At 41.8% G+C, this 18,736-nt stretch overlaps 1 protein-coding gene across 3 annotated transcripts in view; it reads left to right on the forward strand.

Annotated features, from left to right (window-relative positions):
• Positions 1 to 18,736, forward strand: part of SMURF1 (SMAD specific E3 ubiquitin protein ligase 1) — a 108,982-nt gene that overhangs the window by 47,394 nt on the left and 42,852 nt on the right. The window lies entirely within an intron of this gene.

The raw sequence follows: 18,736 nt of genomic DNA on the forward strand, positions 1-18,736 counted from the left end.
TCTTCGTCCTTTGTATGCTGAGTAATTTTGGATTATATCCTGAACCTTTTGAATGTTCTATTATGAGGCTCTGCATCTTGTTCAAATCCTCTGGTAGAGTGTTGATGTGTTTGTTTAGCAGGCATTGACCTAGTTGGGTTCAGGGTATATGTTCCAAACAGCCTTCTGTGGCTTGTGGTTTCAGTGTCAGTTCTGTGTTCATAACCTTTGCGGTGTTGTCTCTGACTTGTGTGCCAGTGGTGGCCACCTGGAGCTTGGCCAGTGGTCTACTCCGTAGTTCAGGTGTACTGGACGTGTGTACTTCAAAGTTATCACTAGTGGTCCAGAATCAGGGCTTGATATTTTCTTGGTCACCCAGCTCATACAAAGCTGGGCTCTGTCTCAATTCCTACCCCCAGCCTGCTGCCTTTTAAGGGCTAGCCCAAACTGAGATACCCTTCGCCAGGACCCCTTGGTAGTTAACACCTATTAACTAGCCCTCATCCCCCACAGTCCTAAAAGGACACCTCTTAGCAAATGACTGCAGGGCAAAAAGCAGCTGGACTTCTTCCTTCTCTCTAGGGCAAGTACTGACTTGAATCTGGGTTCAGTACATACTCACTACCGTTGTTAGCTATTTGGGGCTTTTAGGAAGACACTTTTCGTATTTCCCTCAGCTTTTATGGTTTCGAGCAAACCGACTGACCTCTTCGGCCGTTACCAGGGGCTGGAAATACAGCGTTTAGTATTCTCCACTTTGTGAATCAGAGGTTGTTATGGATTGGGTTTTTGACCCTCCTGTATTCATATGTGAAAGTCTCAGCCCCCCCGTACCTCAGAACGTGGTTTCCCATTTAGAAATTGGGTCATTGCAGATGCAGTTAGTTGAGATGAAGTCATACTGGAGTAGGGTGGGCCCCTAATCCAGTTATGGCTGGTATCCTTATCAAATGGGGAAATTTGGATGCAGATGAGCAGAAAGGGAGGATGCCATGTTTACATGAAGGGAGAGGTTACGAGATGCATTGGCAGTTCTCCAAGGACAGCGGAGAGTGCCAGCAAACCACCAGACGCTAGGAGAGATTCTCCTTCAGAGCCCTCAGAAGGAACCAACCTTGCCGGCTCCTTGATCTCGGATTTCTAGTCTCCAGAAACGTGAGACAAATTTTCTGTGGTTTAAGGCCACCCAGTACCTGGTACTTTGTTATGGCAGCTCTAGCAAACTGATGAAGAGATGTTCGTTTCTCTTAAGTGGAGATCTTTAAGAAAATTAGGTCCTGAAGTTTAAGTACCTGGCCCATTGCCTGTACATAGTAGGTAGGCGCTTGAGAAATAGTTATCATTCTTTCTACTATAATGGAATATTTATGTTCCTGAAAAATCTTGCATTCTGCAAATCATACACTAAAAATAGTGTCTTATATGAAAAATAAGGTGGTGGGAGATCTCTCAAAATCTACACAGCTTGGTAGCTACTAGCAAAAGCAATAATTGGTACCTCAGGCGATTACCTGGACCACTTAGGTGAATATCTCAGTGTGGCTGGACATTGCTAAAATGGGTACTAAAAGGACAAGCACAGCAAAGTGGAAATTCTAGCAATGCTTGCATTGGTGCATGGATAGTGTTTTCAAGGAGGAAAATGTCTTCAAGAGCAGCCCTTTATGTGAGGAGAAAAGAAAGCAAACTCTTTAGCTTGGCATGAAATGGTTTTTGCATGAGAATTTTAGGAATGAAATTGCAAAAACTCCTCAAAATTTGGGTCCCTTTTCTGCAGGGCTCTGGCGATTTGGTAATAATCTAATGTCATTATAGGCAGTTTGCTTTGTTGTATTTTACTGAATTTTGGAGAAGTAAATTCCAGGGCAGTCCTTGTTTTCAAAACACAATACATCTTTGTGGTGGTAGTACTGTCCCTATTCTCTCCTAATTGCTATAGCTAGAGCTGAAAACAGAAAGGAGGTTGGCTTGGCAAGGAGAGGAAAGGAAATTTGACAGTTATTGAGAATTCCAGGACTGAAGGCAGCTTTAAATTTGATTAATTCGTAATTCATTTTTGGAAATGTTTTCTGAGTATAGGGATTCCTAAGATTCCCAAAGCTTATAACTCTGGAAGTAGGAAGGAGCAGAGAGTAACAAGCTTGTTTTTAGTGTGTAGCTTAGATTCCTTCACCTTTTTCAGCAGTAGGTTATTGGAATGCCATGTTTGGTCTAGCTTTTCTTCATTTCCTCTTGTCCTTTCCAATGCCAGTGCCCCCCCCCAGCCTCCCACCAGTATGTCTGGTGGGCGGTGTGCTGGTGGCCATGGGAGTGAAACTGTCTGGGGAGGGTGTGTGGATAATTCCAGCCCTGACAGTAGGACAAGGCCTATACCGTTGATTCCTGTTATTCATGGTAGCTGCGTTCTGGGGAGTCTCCAGGAACACTGAGTTAGTGACCCCTGGTCCTTTGCTCCTAAGGAATACAGAATTTGGTTCCTGTGAACTTCCGGTCACATTTTCATCAACTGAGCCTGTTTCATGTGTGCTCCTGTTTAAAGACACTGTATTTAGTCTGTATTAATAATTAATAATAATGCTGATTCATTAGCATTTAACTTGTGGCTACAGTGCTGTAAGTCATGCCTGATTGAAGCCAGTCTAATTACATGTATTTTTTCTGCAAGGCACATCATAGCCTTCTTGAGCTTAGGAACACTAGGGGCTATTTTAAATAGCAAAATCACCAACAAAACACAAAAATGTGGAAAAGGAGTCCCTAAAATAGACTGCAAAAAGGATACTCATTTGTAGCATGAGCGTTGAAACAGGATGTTGCCTCGTTCAGCAGCTAGGAGTGTGTACATTGGGATACTCAAGTTTTTTGTTGCTTTGCACATGTCTGTGAATGACTGGGAAAGTGCCAGGAGTATTGATTTTAGGATTACAAATAAATTTTTAGAAAAGATTTTATTTAGTTATTTATTTGAGCACGAGAGAGGGAGTGAGCATGGCGGGGTGGGAGGAGGGGTAGGAGCAGAGGAAGAAGGAGAGAGAATCTCAAGCAGACTCCATGCTTAGTGTGGAGCCTGACTTGGAGCTGGATGTTAGGACCCTGAGATCATGACCTGAGCCAGAAATCAAGGGTCAGACCCCCAACCGACGGAGCCACCCAGGTGCCCCACAAGTAAATTTTTTAAAAAGTAAACGCTACTCCCAACGTGGGGCTCGAATTCAATGACCCTGAGATGGAGAGTCACGTCTCTACTGACTGAACCAGCCAGGCACCCTGGTAAATTTTACCAAGTAGGCAAATTCACAAATACAGAATTCGTGACTAATGAGGACCCACTGTTGGTTGGTCCTTGCACGACTGGGATTGGGTCCTGACCCCACCATGCAATACAAGTATTGTTATCTTAAGCAAGTTAACCTCTCTGTGTCTGTTTTCATAGTTGTTAATTGGGGATAAATATTACCTATATCAGAAGTTAGTGAATTTAAATGAGTAAAGTTGCCCTCACATTGCCACATATACAGTTAAGTCGTTGATAATTAGTCGTGTTAGTAGTAATTAGTAAGTTAATACTGATAGCAACTATCTTTATTGAGTACCTATTCTGATGCTCACGATGCTCACAGTAACCCTAGAAAATAGGAAATATTATCTCTGTGGTACCGATGAGAAAAATGCAGGCCCAGAGAGGCTGAGTAGTTCGCTCCATGTTATCCATCTGCTAAGTGGTTGAGCTGCAATTTGAGCCCAGAGCGTGATCATTTTAAGTGAAGAAAGATTATATATGGCATCAGGTCCCTCGTGATCTAGCTGGGATCTGTATGTCCGGGTGAAGGGCCGAGGCCATCAGGCAAAGAGGAGTGTGTGGGGAGGGCTGGGGCTCATGCTTCCTGCCCAGAGTGGGAGAGATCAGAGCAAGACAGCGCCTAGAGTGATCCACATAACAGCTCTTGGGCTGCAGAGGCGTGGAATTATAACATAGTTTGGGGTGGAGGCCAAGGGACCTACCTTAGCTAGGGTTCAGCTGGCACGAGGACCTGGGCAGGGAACCCTTACAGCTGAGGGAGGTGATGAATTTGAGACTCTTTGGTCACCTTCGTAGCTGTCCAGAACTGGACTTGTAAAGAAGAGCACTTACAATTGCTTCTCTGTATGTCTTGCTGACCCTTCCTAGGTCCTCATATCTATAGGAAAGTGAGCACTTGCGGAAAGTTCTTTGTTCCTTAGGTGCTCCAAATTACCGGCTTAAGAGGTGTTTTCCTCAGTCTTCCAGAGATGAGTCCTTTTTTTGGATGGTTCTGGAGAAGGGCTTCCCATATTCACACAGTTCGTGTTTGTAGGTGGAGTGAACTGGGAACCGTCCCAGTTCTCAGAGCCCTTAGGGTCTGGCGCTTTGGTAAGTAAAGGCCTCCCAAAGGCAGTTTCCACTCCCGCATCCGACAGTGACATAGAGATTTTTCTGAGCCAAGCCTCAGCAGAGTGTTGTGAATGCCCAGACTCTGAGAGACACATGGAAATTTTCTATCATTTTCTACTTGTAGTCTGCAAATGTTTTTCAGTAGACGACAACATGGCAATTTGAGAGGAATGCTTCATGGTGTTCTTGTGGGATGCTTATTTCTTACATCTGGTTCAAGTTCGGTGGATATGCATTGCATAAATTTCGAATTGTGTTTGTATTTAGCATCCATATAAGTAAATGAATAGGCCGTCAAAAGCCAGGGTGGTATTTTGGGGATATGTTTCTCTTCATGGATCCCCAAGAAACATGGCCACTGAGGTTATTATGTATATAAAGTCAGTACTGTTATATATTTGGAGCAGGGGCCAGCAAGCTTCTTCCGAAAAGGCCCAGAGAGTAAATATTTTATGCTTTGTGGGCCATATGGTCTTTGTCACTACTCTTCAGCTCTGCCATTGTAGCCACACACACTGGGTGAACAGATAAGCATGGCTGTGTTCCATGTAAACTTTATTTACAAAAACAGGCAGGAGGCCCATTTACAAAATTTGGCCCACGGGCTATCGTTAGCCAGTCCCTGGTCCACAGCAAAGCTCTTACTTTAAGACCTTTGTAATTCCTTTGTAGGGTTAAACCCTAGCAGAATTTTATGTGTGCAGCATTTTATTTATCTATTTTTATTTTTATTTTCTGTGTGTGCGCAGCATTTTAAAATTTGCATTGTAACCTTGGGCAGTGAAAGTAACATTATATAGAAAACCTGTCATCGCTTATGAATTTTGCTCTAAGAAAAAGTTTGATCCCAGGATATTAAGTGTTTTTTTTTTTTGTATTCTATTTTTTTTTTAATTTTATTTATTTCTGGAGAGAGAGAGTGAGAGAGTGAGAGTCCAAGCAGAGGGGAGCAGCAGGCTCCCCGCTGAGCAAGGTGTTTGATGCGGGACTCGATCCCAGGACGCAGGGATTATGACCTGAGCCAAAGGCAGATGCTTAAGTGACTGAGCCGCCCAGGTGTCCCTGTTGTTTTTTTTTTTTTAAGTAGGCTCCATATAGTGTGGAGCCCAGTGCAGGGCTCGAACTCACAACTGTGAGATCAAGACCTGAGGTGATATCAGGAGTTGGACGCTTAATCCACTGGCGCCCCACCAAGATATTAGGTTTTTTTGTTTTTGTTAGGAAAGGAAAATTGAAATTAAATACCAGGAACTGTAACAGCTTACTCACGTTTCACTAGTTTTTCTTCTGCTACAAATTGTGCATTTAATGATAAACTTTGAGGGTATTTAATATCTCAGGACAGAAGGCAGAGATTACTACTTAATTTTCCCCCTAAAATGCAGTGTATTCTCTCTCCCTTTTTCCATCTTTCCTTTCCTACCTGTCCCACATGTTGGGTTAGAGCAGCTGACTGTAGGAGGCTTGGATTTATGTGGGAAGACAAGATGGTGGGGGAGGGGGGGGTTGGTCCTGACAGCAAGCTGGGGTAGGTGGCTGTAAGCTGCAGGAAAGGGGGGCAAGCTGAGCGCGCTCAAGCCCTGAGCAACCTGTTTGACCCCGATGGTTGGTCCATCATGATGAGGGAGTAGAAGATCCATTTTGTAAGAGCTTTGTTTTAATGCCCCCTTCTCAAAACATGTGAGATTACACTCAGAACCCCGCACCACCTGCTCTTGGCCACAGAGGGGTCACATGTTTGACTGCTGGGAAAAATAGTACACATTCGAGAAGCATCAACTATTATCCACCTGGTTTCTACCACCCCTTTCTAAACTGACTGTAATTTATGTTCACAAAAATCTTTTTTTATAGTTGCCAGTCTTCATAAATTCATGGGTTGTTTTTTTTTTTTTTTCTTTTCAGGAAGTAAGCTCTTTTAAGAAGGCCAGTGTCCTTTAAGCATTTGTGATAATATAATATGAAGAATGAGCCCCTTCCTACCACACACACATGATCTATTTGGAGATTTAAATTGGGCAGAAAATAGTAATGTGATAAAAAAGGTCCATGTAGGTGGGTTTACAAAAAAGTTAACCCCAAATCTTATTACAGGTGAGTAACAGGCTGAAAACATAGACTTCTCTGTCAGCGCAAGTGTTAAATTGTTCAGGAGATCAATGCTGGTTTACTTTCCAGTGTGATTTTCACGAATAGTGTAGAATTTTGGAAGGTTTTGAAGACAAAAAACCCCAACTAATTGTATTTTAAAGATTCACTGTGTTATCAGTGTCTAGATCCTCCCTGCAAAGTATGTTTGGCACATGGATCGTGGGATACGCCTCCCTCCCCCTGCCCGCCGCCACTGATTTCTGACACGACTTCCTCATCATAAAGCAAAAGCCCACCCGCCCTTTGAAATTCAGCTTGTCTCACCCCCACAAAAACAAGCAAACACAGCCTAAGCCTCCCACAATAATATTGTTTCTCTGAATTCTGGTAATCTGTCTGTAGAGTTTGATTCCATTTGGCAGTGTTCGAGGAGCAAGATGTTAGTCCTAGATTTACCTCTGGCGTGGGTCTACTTTCCATGAGTTTAAAGTCTGTTTGAAGACTTATATAAGTAACTAATAAAAAATGTGACTTCAGGGGCGCCTGGGTGGCTCAGTCAGTTAAGCGTCTGCCTTTGGCTCAGGTCAAAGTCATGATCTCTGGGTCCTGGGATTGGTCCCTGCTCAGCAGGGAGTCTGCTTCTCCCTTCTCTGCACCATCTCCCACCCCCCACTCTGCTCTTTCTCTCTGTCTCAAATAAATACGTTAAATAAAAAAAAAAAAAAACTGACTTCACAGGGCAGTACAGGATAGGGGATGGCTGATAGAGGAAGGGAGGCTTGAACTAGGCTGAGAAGCACAGATCTGGATGATGATGATGAGGAAGAGGCGGCGCTGGGGGGTGGGACCTCAGCAAAGGAGTTGGGGGGTGGGGTGGGAATGCGTGAGCCAAATCTAGGAGTGACCAGAGTGGAAGGGTTGGTGGTGATAAGACCAGAAAGTGAGTGGGACAGGATTCTGGAAAGTTTTAAGTGCTAGCTGCTAGGAGTTTATACTTTTTCTCCCTCTCTGTTTATTTTTGGGCAGAGTGGTGTGGGGCAGGGAGAAATTTATATTTCACTTTGGAAGTGGGATTAAGCTCAGAGGTTTATGTGTAGGGCAGTTTACATAATGAAGAGTGTTCTATTCACTTATCCAACAAATAATTACTTCATGATTAAAATGAATTAGGGAAAAGAGATGCCAGAGCCTATTGTAATAATCTAGACATGAGACAAGAGTCTCCTGCATTTGAGCAGTGGTGCTGGGACTGCAAAGAATGGATTTAAGATACTACAAAAGACGAATTGATATGACTTGATGAGTAATTGAATGTGGGTTGGCAAAAGTGAGAGGCTTTGCACTATTGTTTGGTTTCTTGTTGATGCGTTTTGTTTCTGGAGTTAAACTATAAACTCTTTTGGAACAGACTCTACATCTTCTACTCTTTTTGTCATAGGTGGCCATTATCTTTTTATTCCTGTTAAAGAATTTATGTAACACGAATTATTCTCCACAGTATGCATGACATTTTAAACAATGGCCTGGAACTCACTAACAAGATAAAGCTAAGGCCAAAGGGTTTGCCTTATGAAAAAACCAGTATTGCTTAGTCTTCAAACTACTATTGTATTTTATGTTTTAATTGGGATATAATGATCATACCATAAATTTTACCCTTTAAAGTGTACAATTCAGTGTTTTTAGGATGCTCACAGAGTTGCATGATCATAACCAGCTAATTTCAGAGTATTTTCATCATCCCCAAAGCAAACCCCACATACTTTGGCAATCAGGCCCTAATCACTTTACCCTCAGCCCCTTAGAGCCACTAAACACTTATTTTTTTTTTTTAAAGATTTTATTTATTTATTTGACAGAGAGAGACAGTGAGAGCAGGAACACAAGCAGGGGGAGTGGGAGAAGGAGAAGCAGGCTTCCCGCCGAGCAGGGAGCCCGATGCGGGGCTCGATCCCAAGACCCTAGGATCATGACCTGACCTGAAGGCAGACTCTTAACCAACAGAGCCACCCAGGCGCCCCAGCGAGTACTGACTGAGCACTGACTGTGTGCATGCACTATACTTGAGCCCACATCTAGCTCAGGAGACATTGGTTAGATATCATAGAGGACAGCATGCGGCATGAAGAAAGACCCAGAGGTAAAAAAAAAAATGCTATGTTGTCTAGAAACAGTTAAATGAACCATAGTTGGGTGGGAAAGTTGGCAAAGTAGATCAAGAGAAACTGTATCTTGTGTTTTGAACTCCAAAGAAAGCAGTTTGTAGGTGACATAGACCCTTCAGGCATTATCAAAAAGGATTCTGATAATGCTTTAAGAATAATTGGGCTTGAATCAACAGAGGAAGCAGGAATTTCAATAGAGAGGCTGTTCCAACAATTTTGACATAATCATAGTCATTAGGTGGTTTGCTTAATGGGCAGGTTACTTACTTGTCACTCTAAAATATACCTGATCAACATTAGAAAAGTAAACAGCAGAAGTTTTCTTTCCCCTTTCCCCTAGTTTAATATTATGGCCATCATGCTTTGTTTGAGACCGATTTCATAGGAGTTAATGTTTCCAAGCAAACCACCAGTGTGTTAACAATATCTTTGACATTGGCCTAGGGAAGTGGAGCATCTTTCCTTTTGATATAAATGGAAGAGTACAACATGCTAAGAATTTGTTCATCTACCTGGTAGGGTTTGTTCTCTCTCTCTCTCTCTCTCTCTCTCTCTCTCATCTTTATTGAGGTTTAATTCACATACTATAAAATCTACCCATTTAAGTATATCATTCAGTGGTTTTTAGTATATTCACAGAGTTGTGCAACCATCACAACAGTCCATTGTAGAACATTCTCCCTACCCCGAAAAGAAACCCTATTAGCCTTTAGTTGTCATCCCCACCTTTCCTATGCAACCACTAATCTACGGGAAAAGAAATTTAAAAACCATTCCCTTTAAAGTAGCATAAACAATGAAGCAAGAAATTCAACAATAGAAGTGCAAGACTTCTATGCTGAAAACTACAAGACATTGCTGAAAGGAACTGAAGAAGACCTAAGTAAATGGAAAGATGTCCTGTGTTTATAAACAAGAAGACCTAAGATGGCAGTGCTCCCCAGATTCCTCGACAGATGCCACACAGGACCCGTCTTGCCAAATCCCAAGAGGCTGTATTTGCAGAATTTGACAAGCTGATTGTAAAATTCATATGGAAATGCAAGGGATCCGGAATAACCAAAACAGTCTTGAAAAACTAGGACAGAGTGGGAAACACTTCCCAACTTCAGAACGTTCTGCTGAGTGATGGTAATCAAGATTTTGGAATGTTACCCATGATAACGACAGATATATGTAGGTCAATGGAATGAGACTGAGTCTGGAAATCCACACATTTATAGTGAACTGATAATGACGGTGATGTCAAGACCATTAGATGGGATGAAAGAAGGGTCTTTTCAGCAAATGGTGCTGGACAGATAATGAGAGCGATAAGGAGGTGGAGAAATCGGAACCTTCATGCACGGCTGGTGGACATGTAAAATTGTGCGGCCACTTTGGAAGACAATTTGGCAGTTCCTCAAAACGTTGAACATAGAGTTACTCTGTGACCCCACAAGTCGCCCCCTATGTAGAGAGAGACCCAAGAAAATTGAACACGTAGGTCTGCATAAAACCTTGTTAGACGAATGTGCATTAGCAGCATTGTTCACGGCAGCCCAAACAACTCCTGAAATGTGGTAATAACTGAAATGTTGGTTATCTGAGGACCAGATAAGCAGAGGAGGCTATATCCATATAGCTGAATGTTACCTGACCACAAAAAGGAGTGAATTACTGATGCTTGCTGCAACATGAATGACCTTTCAGGATGAATCGTTGAACATTATGCTGAATGAAAGAAACCAGTCAGAAGATGTCACGTATGGGGCTCCTGGGTGGCTCACTAGGGAGAGCATGCAACTCTTGATCTCAGGGTTGTGAGTTCGAGCCCCACGTTGAGTGTGGAGCCTACTTTAAAAAAAAATAAATGTTACATATGTATGACTCCATTTATACAACATGTCTGGCATAGGCAAATCCATAGAGACAGCAGATCAGTGGTTGCTGGTGGCTGGGGAAAAGGGGAATGGGAAGTGACCACTCATGGGTTGGGGGCTTCTTTGGGGGATGATTAAAATGTGAAATTAAATGGTCATGGCTGTACAACTGAATATACTAAAACCCACTGAATTGTATTCATACTTTAAAAGTACGAGTTTCGTGGTTTGCGAAGTCTATCTTAACAGGATGGTGTGTATTTTAAAACGTGTGCTCAATGAGATACCACTACTTTACAATTTTTTTTTCCATCCTCTAGTTAGAAGCAAGAGTTCCCTTTTTATTTTAAGTCATGTTTGTTTGCTTTTTTAAAAAATACAGGTTTCTCTAGAGTATTCTGGCTTCCTTGTGTTGTATGTCAATTTGTCACCATAATTATACCTTTTTAAAACAGGCTGTATTAGAGTCTGGTGCCATGTAGAGCTCGGTCTTCAAGGGCAGACAGACTCCAGATTTTCCTCCTACAGGCTCTGTGGTCTTGGGTAAATAACTGAAGCTCACCTAACCTTGGTTTCCTTATCTTCTGTGAATACTAGGTAAAATATAATCTGTAAAGTGCTATTAAGAGTGTTTGGCACAGAGTAAGTTCTCTAAATATCAGAAATTGTTGTTAGTTTTATAGTTAATAATTATTAAATCTACCCCTAGATGTGTGTCCACACCATGGTCATGGCTTCCTACAAAATCAAACCTAGAAATTAAAAAAAATTTTTTTAAACTTGGAAACTTTTTTGAAAAATTGATCTTATCATGTTTATTTCCCCCCTGGTTTAAAAAGAAGATAAAGGGGGGGAGCACCAGTAATAGTTTAGATGGTCCCCTATCTGTTAAAAGGGTAGTCTCAAAAGTTCTTCTAATCCAAGATTCTACATATACTATGAGATTATTCTCCAGATGTTAAATGAATTTCTGGTCTCTTTCACATTTTCCTCCTTCCCTCTCCCATGTCTATTGTCTTTTCCTTTTTCTCTTTTTTTCTGGGACCTATGAGATTTATTTTTTTAAAAGCAATCTGTAAATAAATACATTCTTCTTCTGAAAGAACTCACATGGCAGGCTGAAGGCCCCCTAGTTGCCCTTTCCAAGCCTGGGGTTCTCCCTGTACCACCCTCAGGTCACCGTGATTTACTTTTTGTTCATGTTCATTTTGAGTTGGTGGGGGCTGTCATCCACATGGTCAGTCAGCGATCCCGGCAGATGGGGGTTCTGCTGATCTGCTGTCTCATGGAGGCATGGAGATCTCTTAGCAGCTCTTCTCTACTTTGGCCCGGAAGTGACACTCACCACAGTCACATGGTCCCAGCCAACTCAAGGGAGCGGAGAAGTGTGCTCTTCCCTCTGTCATGAGGGAGAGGAGGACTAGATGTGATGAGCATTAGGGATGTCTAACACAGTCTGTCATTTTCTTTGCTCAGAGTTTCTGGTTTTGATGTCAGCCTCGTGAACTCAGTTGGAGTGGCTTCCCTTGTTATTATAAGGTGAGAATTATCCGTACCTTGAAATCTTGATATAATTCTCCTGTAAAACCATCTGGGCTTGATGCCTTGTTGTATTTTTCTTTTTTTAAGATTTTATTTATTTATTTGACAGAGAGAGACACAATGAGAGAGGGAACACAAGCAGGGGGAGTGGGAGAGGGAGAAGCAGGCTCCCTCCTGAGCAGGGAGCCCGATGCGGGGCTCGATCCCAGGACCCCGGGATCATGACCTGAGCCGAAGGCAGACACTTAACGACTGAGCCACCCAAGCGCCCCTTGATGCCTTGTTTTTGTGGGTAGATTTCTTTTTTCTTTTCTTTTTTTTTTTTTTTTAAGATTTTATTTATTTGCGAGAGAGAGAGGGTGAGCAAGCAGGAGCGGGGAGGGGGGAGGTTGGGGAAGGGCAGAGGCAGAGGGAGAAGCAGACTTCCCATTGAGCAGGGAGCCCCATGTGGGGCTCGATCCCAGAACCCTGGGATCATGACCTGAGCCCAAGGCAGTTGCTTAATGACTGAGCCACCCAGGCGCCCCTTGTGGGTAGATTTTCAATGACTGTTTCAACTAACTATGGTTAATGGTCAGGGTTTTACTACTTTGGGGCCCAATTTTGGCAACTTACGTGTTCCTAGAAAAATTTTCATTTTAGCCATTGGTTTAAAGTTATTCCTGTGGTGTACCGTTGTGATTTGTAAGATTTATTCTCCTGGTTTTATCTCTTCCTTTTGTCTTTGCCAGGGTTATGTATGCCGCCTTTCTTTTTTCTTGAGCTTACTTAAAAAAGATTTGTTCATTAAAAAAAAAAAAATTAGAAGAACTGGCTTCTGGTTTTTTGGCAACTCTACTGTTTTCTTTTTTTATTAATGTGTGCTGTTATCTTTATTAATTTCTTCTTTTCGCTGCCCTTGGATTATTTATCTTTTTTGAGTTGAAGACTTAGTTCATATATTTTCCGTCTTTCTGGGTTTTTAGTGAATGAAGTTAAGCCTATGCGTTGTTTTTTTTTTTTTTTTAAAGCTTTTATTTATTTATTTGACAGAGAGAGACAGTGAGAGCAGGAACACAAGCAGGGGGAGTGGGAGAGGGAGAAGCAGGCTTCCCGCTGAGCAGGTAGCCCGATGTAGGACTCGATCCCAGGACCCTGGGATCATGACCTGAGCCGAAGGCAGACGCTTAACGACTGAGCCACCCAGGCGCCCAAGCCTATGCGTTTTAATATATAGTATTTTTTGTTTTCATTCAATTGTAAATAGGTTCTCATTTCCACTTTGACCACAAGGGCTATTTAAAAATAGGTTTTAAATTTTCCAAATGTGTAGGGCTACCTGGGTGGCTCAGTCAATTAAGCTTCTGCCTTTGGCTCAGGTCATGATCCTGGAGTCCCGGGATCGAGTCCCGCATCAGGCTCCCTGCTCAGTGGGGACTCTGCTTCTCCCTCTGACCCTCCCGCCTCTCATGCTCTCTCTCTCATTCTCTCTCAAATAAATAAAATCTTTTAAAAAAATTTTCCAGATGTGCAGATTTGTTTAGGCTATATATGGTATGGATGTTTTATTACATTTCGTGAATGAATGTGGACTGTTTATCAACTTGAGAAATTTAAGTTTCCTTTGTAGCTTAGAACACAGTCTGCTTTTCTAAATTCCATGTGTGTTTGAAAAGAATGTGTTTTAGGAGGGAAACAATTTTAGTGAGTTTATTTTCTCTTTCATGATGTGACTTCCTGTAAATGGTTAGTGATTCTTAGTTATATATTTTTGCAGCTGGGGTTTCCTGCCTCTCCGTCAAGGTGCGAGAGGGATGGAGGGATGAGGGGGAGATGAGCTGCAGGAGAGGCCGTTATTCTGTGCACTGGATGAGCTCTGAACTTGAGTCATCCGTTCCCTGCTGACACACCGTCCTGTGTCCCAGAGCCACGCGCTGCAGTCACTCTTGCAGCCGGAGGCAGAGCCTGGCCCTGGGTCACTGGCTCCCACTGGACGGTGTGCACGCCTGACGAGGAGCCCAGCTGCACCCACCGCAGTGGCTCCTCATGCCCCAGCTCCCACGCTCGTGGCCTCACCTGAGATGCCACAGTGTTGGTGCCACCTTCTGCGGTCACAGTTACCTGCATGTGGCTGTGTCCTCTGTTGACAGCTAAGGTTTCCCTCTTTTTCTTGTTTGTTCTCCATCTTTTAGAGGTTCCTTTAATTTGTGAGCAGAGCTATGGGTATATGTGTCTTAACTATCTATTTCATCTTTCCTGTTGGTTTTGGAGGAAGGGGCAGACACCATGTGTTCTGTCTGTCAGTCTGGAAACCTACATGACCCTTTTTTTTTTATGAAGTATTTTTTTTTTTTTTGAGAGAGAGAGTGAGAGAGAGAGAGCACGAGAGGGGGGAGGGTCAGAGGGCGAAGCGGACTTCCCGCCGAGGAGGGAGCCCGATGCGGGACTCAATCCAGGGACTCCAGGATCGTGACCTGAGCCGAAGGCAGTCGCTTAACCAACTGAGCCACCCAGGCGCCCCAACATATCACTTTTATTCAAGTTAGAAGTGTGGTGGGATTCTTTCACTTTCTTTCTTTTTTTTTGAGCATTTTCTTACCTCTGTCACTACAAGATACCTTGTATATTATGTGTCCTGGTCCTAGAAGCATACATTTCTCCATGGAGCACTTTTTTCTTTTAATGGATGATGATACTAGAAATGTGACTTTTTTCCAATTAAATATTCTACTGATCATCTTCTCATGTCATTGTATATTCTTGTAGAGCACTATGACTTTTTTTTACTTTTTATATTTTATATTTCAATATTTTATATTGAAATATAATTTACCTATAATAAAATGCTCTCATTTTAAGTGTATAGTTCTGTAAGTTGTAACAAATGTATGGCGCTCATATAACCACCATGCAAGTCAGGATCTATAACCTTTCCATCATTCCAGAAAGTTCCTGATGACCTTTTGCAGCTAGTTTCCCTCTCTAGCTCCTGGACCCACCCACCCAGTGATTTGCTTTTTATATTGATTAATTTTGCCTATTCTAAAGTTTCATATACATGCAGTCATATAGCATGTACTCTTGTTTCCTTTTTTAAAGATTTTATTTATTTATTTGAGAGAGAGTGAGCAAGAGAGAGCACGAGCAGGAGCAGAGGGAGAGGGATTCAAGTGGGACTCGATCCCAGGAGCCTGGGATCGTGACCTGAGCCGAAGGCAGTCGCTTAACCAACTGAACCACCCAGGCGCCTTACTCTTAAGTGTTTCTTTCTTTTTTTTTTTTAATATATATATTTTTAAATGTTTTGTTTATTTATTCATGAGAGTCGAGAGAGAGAGAAGCAGAGGCAGAGGGAGAAGCAGGCTCTCCGCCCAGCAGGGAGCCCGATGTGGGACTCGATCCCAGGACCCTGGGATCATGACCTGAGCCGAAGGCAGACGCTTAATGACTGAGCCACCCAGGCGCCCCATTTTTAAGTGTTTCTTAATACTTCTAAGATTTATCCATGTTTTGCTTGTATCAGTAATTCGTTCTTTTTTATGAATATACCACCATTTGTCCATTCACTTGTTGATGGATGTTGGGTTATCATTTTTAGCTATTATGAATAAAGTTGTCAGCTTTCATGCACCCATCTTTTTGTGGCTATCATGTTTTCCATTCAGATAAGAATCTAGGAGTGGAATTGCTAGGTCATAGGGTACATGTCTACTGAGCAGTTCTCCAAAGTGGCTGTTCTGATTTCTACTTCCGGCAGCAACATATGAGAGTTGTTTCTCCATGTCCTCACCAACACGTAGTATTGTCCATCTTTTTAATTTTAGCTGTTCTAGTGGGTGTGTAGTGACACCTTATTGTAGTTTTCATATGCGTTTCACTGATCATTAGTGATGTTGACCATGTTTCATTGTGTTTACCGGCCATTTGGTATCTTCTTCAGTGAAGCGTCGTAGTTTTCTTTGCCCGGTTTTAAGTTGGGCTGTTTTTCTATTATGGCATTGTAAGAGTTCTTTATATATTCTGCATACAAATCTTTTGTCAGATATATATATTATGAAGATTTTTCCCTGACTGGGGGACAATGCCTTTTATTTTTTAATGCTACCTCATATTTAAGTCTGTGCTCCATTTCAAGTCAGTTTTTGTGTATAATGTGAGACAAGAGTTGAAGCTTGTTTATTTTTACCCTGAGGATATCCCATTATTCCAACTGGATATCCCATTTTCCAGGTGGGAAAAGACCACCCTTTCCCCCCCACCCCTTTATTCAGTTATCTTGGCACCTTTGATGGAGATCAATTGATCTCATACCTATGGGTCTATATTTGGACTTTTTATTCTGTTCCATTGATTTTCATGATTGACTTATAAATATTTAAGTGTATAGCTCACTGAATTCTCACAAACCAAACACACAGGTGTCATCAGCACCCAGATCAGGAGACAGAGTCTGACCAGTTCCCCAGACGTCTTCCTCATAATCCCTTCCAGTCCCTACCTTGTCCCTGCTAAAGGTTAATCACACTTGACTTCAGTATATATTAGTCCTGTCTGGTTTTGTGCTTTGTATAAATGGCGTTGTATAACATATGTTATGTATGTTATATAACATGTATTGTATCTTTCATTCAATATCATCTCTATGAGAGTCCTTCCTAATTTTGTGTGTAGTTGTGGTTCGTTTCTCTTACTGCTATACAATATTCCATTTTGTGAATACTACAACTTCTTTATTCACTATACTGTTGATGGGTGTCTCATTGGTTCTCGGCCTTTGGCTATTGCTAACTGCAGCTATAACCAGTCTGTGCGGTGAACATATGTATATTTGTGCATTTCTGTTGATCATGTACCTAAGGGTGGACTTTCTGGGTCATGACTTTTTTTTTTTTTTTTAAGAGCGGGGTCGGGGGAAGGGCAGAGGGAGAGAGAGAATCTTAAGCAGGTTCCATGCTCAGTGTGGAGCCTGACGTGGGGCTTGACTTCACAACCCTGAGATCATGACCTGAGCCAAAAGCAAGAGTCACTCACTTAACTGACTGAGCCACCCAGGTGTCCCTGGTTGTTGTTGTTTTTAATTTAAATGATCTTATGAATCCAGTGTTGGCCACATTGATTTGAAATTTTTAATGTTGTAGCAGATTGTTTCCTTCTTCGCACTCAGTTATCTTAATGAAGGAGCATAATTCAGTGAACTATGTGGTTTTCATTCGTGACTGGCTCAAGTTCTTGTCTCCATCACTAACTTTGCTGGGTCACCTTGAGCAAGTTGCTCAATCTCCTGAGCTTTTGTTTTTCTCAACTAAATTGAGCATAAAGATTTTGCCCTGACTTACGCTGTGATGTGAATAATGATTAGCTAAATAATTATAAAAGATTTTATGATAAAATCATGCAAAATGATACCTTTAAATACTTCAGTGTTATAGAACTTGGTGCTGTAAAATGATAAATAGGAAAGAAATTATAAGGGACCTTGTTCTAGAAGATTATGGGTTTTTTATAACTAGGCATGGGGATATTTGCAATGTGTTACCTTGCTTACTTTTTGGTTTGCTGTTGACCTCTCTATCAAATTAATAAAGCCTCATTTGTCAGCTTAGTAACTGAAGGAGAGAAAATGCTCAGAGAACTTTCTCCTGCTATTATTTGTTAACACTTTCCCCCCCTTACCTGTTCGTTTTCTGTCTGGTCCAGTGATCAGGTTGTAGACTAATTTGCTTATTTCTGGCTTTCTTTCCCCTAAATCCCTCCATTTCCCTCACTCTCAGTGGTTATCACCTTGTTTAAAATGACTTCATCAGAAGGACACAGCTCAGGCAGGTGAGGATGTTTGGAACCGTGTGGGGTTCTCCTGCCCTTTAGCCCTGGATTATCTCCTATTAACAGTTAATAGGGTGACGATCAGATATAGTTTACTTAATGACAGGCTTTTGGGGGTTAAAATTCATTTCCTTCCTGACAAAGTTGAGTTTTATTTTATTTGTATAACCTTCGGAAGACAGTCCATGCTTGAGAAGTTGGTTTTAAGCAATTGCTATTTCAAAAAAAAAAAAAAAAGTTTATCTTAATTTACTTTTCTTAAACGTCAACCCGTGAGGAAGTAACCTGACGGCAAGCACTGGCGTTTTTTTGTGCTTTATGGAATATTCTGGGTTAGAAGTGGGCTCCACCTGCTGTGGGTGATCACCAAACATTTGTTAAGAGGATAAATGGATTCCCTGCTCAGAAGCAGCAGCTTGTATGTACTAGCCTGACCTGGGTGGGTGTGGGTGTGGGGGTGTGTGGGGGTGTGTGTCAAGTTATATGATCTTGTAAAGCCTTAGCTTTCTCATCAGGAAAATGAATATAATGACAGTAACTACCTCATGGAATTGTGGTGTTGAGTAAATGCAATCATGCATGTCAGATACTTAATATAGTGCCAGATTACCAGGTGAGCATTCAATAAATTTTAGCTGCCGTCTTTACACTAAAGGGACTTAGACTGTATTTTTTTTCTTTAAATTTTTTTTATTGTTATATTAATCACCATACATTACATCATTAGTTTGTGATGTAGTGTTCCATGATTCATTGTTTGTGTTAGACTGTATTTTTAAAGTTTCACAAAGTAATGACAAAGTTTCCAGATCTTCCAAACTGTCCCCCTTGATTCCATGGATAGGTTTCATCGGATGTTTTTGGTCAGATGGTTGCCTGGGAGA

The sequence above is a fragment of the Callorhinus ursinus genome, unplaced genomic scaffold, assembly GCF_003265705.2.
Source record: "Callorhinus ursinus isolate GAN/ISIS: 27379988/994484 unplaced genomic scaffold, GSC_fseal_2.0 scaffold70, whole genome shotgun sequence".
Classification (NCBI taxonomy): domain Eukaryota; kingdom Metazoa; phylum Chordata; class Mammalia; order Carnivora; family Otariidae; genus Callorhinus; species Callorhinus ursinus.